Below are 8,167 nucleotides of genomic sequence, written 5' to 3'. Positions count from 1 at the left end.
AAAAATGTTTTAATTCAAAAGAACAAGAAGTACATGAGTTTCGAATTTATCCTTGAACTTAGTTTAATTATATTGATGTGGTGACAATACTTCTTGTTTTCTGAATGAATGCTTCAACAGTGCATATGTCTTTTGAAGTTGTTGTTTAAGAATGTTAAATATGTTGGCTCTTGAAAGAATGATGACTAGGAGACATGTTATTTGATAATCTGAAAAATCATAAAAATGATTCTTGAAGCAAGAAAAAGCAGCAAAGAACAAAGCTTGCAGAAAAAAAAATAGGCGAAAAAAATATAGAAAAAAAAGAAGAAAAAGCAAACAGAAAAAGCCAATAACCCTTAAAACCAAAAGGCAAGGGCAAATAAAAAGGATCCCAAGGCTTTGAGCATCAGTGGATAGGAGGGCCTAATTGAATAAAATCCTGGTCTAAGCGGCTAAACCAAGCTGTCCCTAACCATGTGCTTGTGGCGTGTAGGTGTCAAGTGAAAACTTGAGACTGAACGGTTAAAGTCAAGGTTCTAAGCAAAAAAGAGTGTGCTTAAGAACCCTGGACACCTCTAATTGGGGACTTTAGCAAAGCTGAGTCACAATCTGAAAAGGTTCACCCAATTATGTGTCTGTGGCATTTATGTATCTGGTGGTAATACTGGAAAACAAAGTGCTTAGGCCCACGGCCAAGACTCATAAAGAAGCTGTGTTCAAGAATCATCATACTGAACTAGGAGATGTGTTTTTCTGTGATTTCAGGTATTTTCTGGCTGAAATTGAGGGACTTGAGCAAAAATCAGATTCAGAGGTTGAAGAAGGACTGCTGATGCTGTTGGATTCTGACCTCTCTGCACTCAAAGTGGATTTTCTGGAGTTACAGAACTCGAAATGGCACGCTTCCAATTGCGTTGGAAAGTAGACTTCTAGAGCTTTCCAGCAATATATAATAGTCCATACTTTGGCCAAGAATAGACGACGTAAACTGGCGTTCAACGCCAGCTTTCTGCCCAAATCTAGCGTCTAGCGCCAGAAAAGGATCCAAAACCAGAGTTGAACACCAGAAATTGATCAAAACATGGCGTTCAACTCCACAAATGGCCTCTTCACGTGTAACACTCAAAGCTCAGCCCAAGCACACACCAAGTGGGCCCCGGAATTGGATTTATGCATCAATTACTTACTCATGTAAACCCTAGTAGCTAGTTTATTATAAATAGGACCTTTTACTATTGTATTAGACATCTTTGGATTATCTTTTGATCTATTAATCACGTTTGGGGGCTGGCCACTCGGTCATGCCTACCCTATATTCACTTATGTATTATCATGTTTTTGGCGCCATTACCAGGGAAAGAAAGAGCAATGAATTTTACATAATTAAAGTGTAATCACGATTCCGCGTACCAGTGGTTAAGGTGCTAATGTGAAATTGTTAAGCTGTGGGCTTTATGTGTGAATAATTACGCGGGGTTGTCCGTGTATATGGAATGGCTTCCAGGAGAAAAGGGCACATGCTTTAGCTGGAGAATTAGCGTCTGCAAGTACTTGCAGAGGTCATGTTTGGCATACTTCAGCTGGAGAATCAGTGCCTGCAAAGGTTTGGGACCTTGCAAAGGTTATGCCGCTGGAATGCCTTATCTGACTTGCGAGTTGGATTACGTCGGGTGCGGGTCAAAACCGACAAATGAGCTCATTACCTAGGTTAGGGATAGACATGCATCATGTTGCATTTGTGTGCTTAAGTGTTTTAGTTTGCTTGTTTGATAAATTCTGTTTAACTGGTAATTGTTCTGTGTATGTGTTTGCCTTGAATTTGATTGTGTTTGTGATTGATTATGTTGAGATTGAGTTTCGATGGTGAATTATTTTGATTTGGGTCAGAGGCCAAGATTTGGTTATGTTTGGGATGGAGGTCATGATTGACTGGATTAGAGATAAGTTTTGATTAAAATGTTATTTTACTTGGAATTTTTGTAAGAGAAATATGAATTTTAGATTTGAATAATAAATTGATAATCACTATGTTTTGAAAATAGTTTTAATTACAATATCTTCTTATGACAATTCTTAAAAATTCTCTATTGAGAACCCTTTCGAGGATGATGTTCTCACTCCTCTACAGACTTTCTTTTCAGGAAACGGACGAAGACGCTTATGAAGAGTTTTTTGAGTTTAACTTATGCGATATGGATGTATTAGTTTAGTTATTATTATTTTTTCCTTGCCGTTAATATTATAATTTTTGTAAGAGGGATAGGAGTTGTATGATTTGTATGTATCTAATATGTATAAGTTACTTGAATAAGAAGTTTTGTTTATGTATATGCTTGTTTATTTTATTGTAAAAGTATTTTTCCGGTTTTTCAAATAAAATAGCAACAAGATTTCGAGTCAAAGGGTCATATTTTATTATTAAGTACATGAAGTCGTCGTAATACCTCTTGCTATCAGAATGGCGCAATTGGAAGCGTGACATTCAGATAGTGAGGGTGTTACAGTAGCATCCATGTTGAGTTCCCAAAGTTTGACGATTCTAATATTTTTCATTGATTATTTCGTGCGGAGCAATTTTTTGAGTTCTACCAAATCCCTGAAGATCAGAAGGTAAACTTGGTAGCTATACATTTTGATAAAGAGGTAGTCCCCTGGTTCCAAATGATGCACAAGACATACCTATTTCATTTTTGGCAATTATTGGCTAGAGCTATTGAATCACAGTTCGGTCCCTCACCATTTGATTCTCCAAGGTCTAATTTACTCAAACTCACTCAAGTTGGATATGTTCATCAACATTATATAGAATTTTCCGCTTTAACACATCGTTCTTACGGTTTGAGCCCTGATGCTATTTTGGATTGTTTTATTGGTGGATTAAAACCGGAAATTTGAAGAGAGGTGATAGCACAAGCCCTGGATAATTTGATTCATGCCAATTTCCTCGCCAAATTGTATGAAGATAAAGTTGAGACCAAACCAAGAAATATCAATTGGTCAAACAAAAATTATACACAATCTTGATACGCAACTCCCACCCACTCAATCAAACACTACTCCTCTCACAAACCTCCCTCCTTTATTAAATTCACCAATTGCTAAGACACCCGTCAATTAAAGAAATTTTTCCATTAAGAAGATATCCCTAGCAAAAGTACAAAGGCGTAGGGAGAATGGACTTTGTTTCACATGTGATGAGAAATATAGCTTCAGCCATAAATGCCCTTATAAACAACTTTTACTCTTGCAAATTGAGGATGAAGTTAATGAAGAAGTGCGACTGGCAGACACTATTACAACTGAAGCTGCTGCTTTACCTGTTGATTCTTTAACAAAAAATGTTAAACATCCTGAAGCATACAAACCTTACCTCTCTGTGAATGCATTACATGGGAGTATAGGAAAGTAAACTATGAAATTTGAAGGAAGAGTAAATGGCATGAAGATACATATACTACTTGATAGTGGGAGTATAAATTGCTTTATGCCCCCCACGAATTGCACAATTTCTTAAGTTACCAAATTGGCATCAACCTACATACTAAGTGATGGTGGATAATGGCCATACCATAGCTACAGAGGGCTTCATAGCTAATGTGCTAGTGAAAATTCAGGGGAATGATCTTAATATTCATGTATTCTTACTACTTGTGGCTTCATTTGATTTTATGTTAGGTGTCTCCTAGCTCAAGCAATTACGAACACATGCAGCAAACTATGTTCATGTATTATTTCATTATTATGACTAAGGAAAGTTGATTACTTTAAGAGGGTTGCAAACCTTCAAATCAATAACTACACAATTACACCATTATTATGACAAATACAATTGAAGAAATGTATACATTGGAAGATACTCCAATTATTGAGGACCCAAAATTTCTAAATTTTTTAGAGGAGATGGAACCAGAGATGCAATCATTGTTGCAATCTTATAACTCTGTCTTTACTAAGCCAACCAGATTTTCCCCGAAGAGAGCATTCAATCACCGCATCCCATTGATTAATGGTTCAAAACCTGTCAAGTCTAGACCATACAGACAATCACATAGTCAAAAAACACAGAAAGAGATGATGGTAAAAGAAATGCTGCAAGAAGGGATTATACAGCCTAGTAATAGTCCTTTTGCATCACCAATTATTTTGGTGAAGAAAAAGGACGGTACATGACGATTTTGTATAGATTACAGAGCTCTAAATGCAATCATAGTGAAAGATAAGTTTCCTATGTCAACAGTTGATGAATTCCTTGATGAACTCCATAGCTCTAAATTCTTTTCAAAGTTGGATTTAAGATCTGGGTACCATCAGATTTTAGTGCAACCAGAAGATAGACACAAAACAGCTTCCAAGACTCACCAAGGGCTATATGAATGGCTGGTAATGACATTTGGGTTAACAAACGTGCCAACAACCTTTTAAGCACTAATGAACTCAGTCTTTGAACAGGTTATGCGGAAATTTGTGTTAGTTTTTTTTTTTATGATATATTAGTTTATAGCCCAACATGGACAACTCACTTAGGCAACTTAAAAATTGTGTTACAATTACTTAAAGAAAACCAATTGTTTACCAAATTGTCGAAATTCTCTTTTGGTATGGAGAGTATTGATTACCTTGGACACATCATATTTGGTAATTGCGTAGCCGTACATTGGAATAAAGTTCAAGCAGTGATGGAATGGCCAATTCCTAACAATTTGAAGCAGTTGTGAGCCTTCCTGGGACTTACAAGATATTATAGAAGATTCATTCAGCAGTATATATCTTTGGCAGCTCCTTTGACAGATTTATTGAAGAAAGACAATTTTAATTAGTCCAATGCAGCAAAAAAAGCTTTTGACAGGTTAAAAAAAATATTGTCCCAATGGCCAGTGCTAGCATTACCAGATTTTTTACAGCTTTTTCTGTTGGAAACTGATACTTCTGGACTTGGTATAGGGGTTGTTCTAAGTCAAGCGGGTCACACAATTGCATATTTTTCAAAGAAACTATCTCCTCACATGCAGAAACAAGGTGCTTGTGCTCGAGAATTATTTGCAGTTACAGAGGCACTAGCAAAATTTAGACATTACCTGATGGGGGCATAAATTCACAATTAAAATAGATCAACAAAGCTTGAAGTATTTATTAGACCAATCACTCCAAACGTCGAAACAACAAGCTTGGTTACATAAATTCTTGGGCTATGATTTCAAAATAGAGTATAAAGTAGGAAAGGACAATATTCATGTAGATGCATTGTCTCGAACTTGTTATATGGCATGGAGCCAACCAACGTGCCAGTTCCTTGAGGAGATTAAGAAGGCTCAAGCTACAGAACAACAATTACAAGAAATTATTATGGAAAATGAAGATGCAAGGGACATGTCAGTGAGAGGAGGTATGGTATACAAGGGTGATAGATTGGTAGTTCCTACAAAACTTGAATTGATTCATCAAATTTTATATGAATTTTATTCATCTCTGATTGGGGGTCACGTGGGTATTACGAGAATAGCAGCTCGAATTGCTAGCAGCTTTTATTGAGATCATATGATGCAAGATATTAAGAAATTTATAACAAATTGTCATATTTTTCAAAAGGCTAAGTCACTAAACACCTCTCCTGTCGGTTTATTACAACCATTGCCAATACCAGAGAGGGTGTGGAAAGATATAAGTGTGGACTTTATCACAGGTCTACCGAATCCTTTAGGCTATACAGTAATTCTTATGGTAGTTGATAGACTATCAAAGTATGCTCACTTCATCCTTATGAGAGAGGATTTTAATGCGAAATAAGTGGTTGAATTATTCTTCAATCAGGTGGTGAAGTTATATGGCATACCCCAAACGATAGTTTCTGATAGAGACAAAATTTTTACCACCAATCTATGACAGCAATTATTCAAGTTACAAGGGACAACCTTATCAATGTCTTCTGCATATCACCCACAATCTGATGACCAAATGAATGTTGTTAACAAAATTTTAGAGATGTTCCTCAGATGTTAACACATATGAGAGCCCAAACCACTGGTCCAAAGATCTTGCTTGGGCTGATTGTGGTATAATTTTGCTTACCAAACAAGTGCAGATATGTTACCGTTTGAAGCAGTTTATGGATGAAAAGTTCCGACTATTACCAAATATGCTATGGAGGCAATTGATCCGCCACAAGTACAAGAGATGCTATTAGATAGAGACCACATTCTGTAACAATTGAAAATAAACTTGGAAAAAGCTCAAAATAAAATAAAAATGTTAGTAGATAAATAGAGAACCGATAAGGAATTTGTAGAAGGAGAGAGTTTATCTTAGTTAAGTTTCAACCTTATAAACAACACTCGGTGCAGTTGAGAAAAATAAAAAATTGAGCCTAAGGTATCTTGAACCATTTCAAATTTTTAAAAGGTTTGGCAAAATTTCTTACAAAGTAGAACTACCACCAGGATCTAAGATACATCTAGTTTTTCATGTTTTCATGTTGAAGAAATTTCAGAAGACCCTTCAGTCCAATATATTTTCTTACCAATTCTCTCTACAACACAAGGACCGTTATTGCAGCCAATTGCTATATTAGATAAGAGAATTGTTAGAAATGGTTCAAATGAGGTTATACAATTACTAATTCAATGGGAAGGCATATTTGAATCTGAAGCCACATGGGAGAACTATGATTTGCTGGCAACTCACTATCCTCAACTCAACCTTGAGGACAAGGTTATTTTCAAAGAGTGGAGTAATGTTGTGATACCAAGGGCTATTGGAGTCATTTCACCCATAGACATAGGTGAAGAAAAAGAGAAATGGGCTGAAAATTCAGACTATGTAGCAAAAAGTGATGCAAATGAAAAAAGTGAAAAGGGCTACGACAAAAGAGGGCGAGTTTTCAATTGAGGAATTATATGATTGAAACCTATAAGATAAAGAAAAGCACATATTGACATTATGATTGGTATGATTCTTAACTTCTAATTTTGGGAATGCTTCTTCTTCCTCCCTTATAGTAATAACACCAATTTCTTTGTCAATTGCAGGTGTAGCTTGAAAGTCGATGGTGCTTTTGCTTCTTACTTGTTTTTTTCTTTCTATTTGGTTATAAACTCTTGGTTATACCTATCTCTATTCTTGTGAGTATTTTTTGAATTTATGTATTCTTGTTGCTGATTTTTTTTTTTCTTAATACTCAACCAATATTTGTTAAAATACTGGTTTATCAGACTTTATTCTTGTGAATTGATACTATTTAAAAAATTTTTTATAATTATTCAGCTAGTGGGTGCTATAGTTAAATTTTATTGTATGTGATAAACCGAAAATGTATAACTTAAAAATGAATGAATCAATAAATAAACTAGCCATTTTTTTAAAATGAACCCAACCAATTTTTTAAAAATAAATTTAAATTGTTAATGACCAGAAAACTATAACAATAAAACCACTTCACATATTACATTCTCATTACTCAACCGTACTACTTCATCCAAAGTATTTTCACTCCACTTTATCATAATTTCCACGTACTAATTATGTGAAAAAAGAGTCTAGTATGTACTAGATAACAATAGTATAGGAAAAGGAAATATTGGTCCTAAAATGAGTGTATATAAGTGACAAGTCATGCTACAAATCATTTTCAAAACAAGGAAGCAATAGAAAACGAAAGGCAAGGCACAATTATATGATGTTCTTGGAAACAAGAGACATGCAAAGCTATAGAGAAAAAGAAATGCCTGCTGGCAATTTGGAATTATTGGTGGATCTCATCTCCAACAACTGATCTCAGTTCCTTATATAATGTTTCCGGGTCCACCATCTTTGGATGGGTTGCATCGCATCGTTTAATTAGTTGTTTAAACATTCATAGCTTTCGCCCTATTTGGTAGGCTACTAGTTTTTTCTTACGCCAATTTTGTTGTCTACTTAAGCACTTTTTAAGTAAATTGATGATAAATGAAGAAAAAATAAATAAGTTTGTTTTTTTCTAGAGATATTCTCCAATTTTATGATTTAAGGACTAATTCAGAGTAGATTTAATGAATTTTATTTAAAGATTTGTTATTAATTAATAGATTGTAATATACACAAATCGAAATTCTAATTTTGACACTTAATTAAGTAGGCGAGTAAATTAATTATTTTACTAATCCAAATTTATTACCATAAAGTTTTTTTTTTTTTTAAATGATATTTGTCTTTC

This window comes from Arachis ipaensis, chromosome B09 (genome assembly GCF_000816755.2).
Source record: "Arachis ipaensis cultivar K30076 chromosome B09, Araip1.1, whole genome shotgun sequence".
Lineage (NCBI taxonomy): Eukaryota > Viridiplantae > Streptophyta > Magnoliopsida > Fabales > Fabaceae > Arachis > Arachis ipaensis.
Note: the sequence above shows the minus strand (reverse complement) of the source record.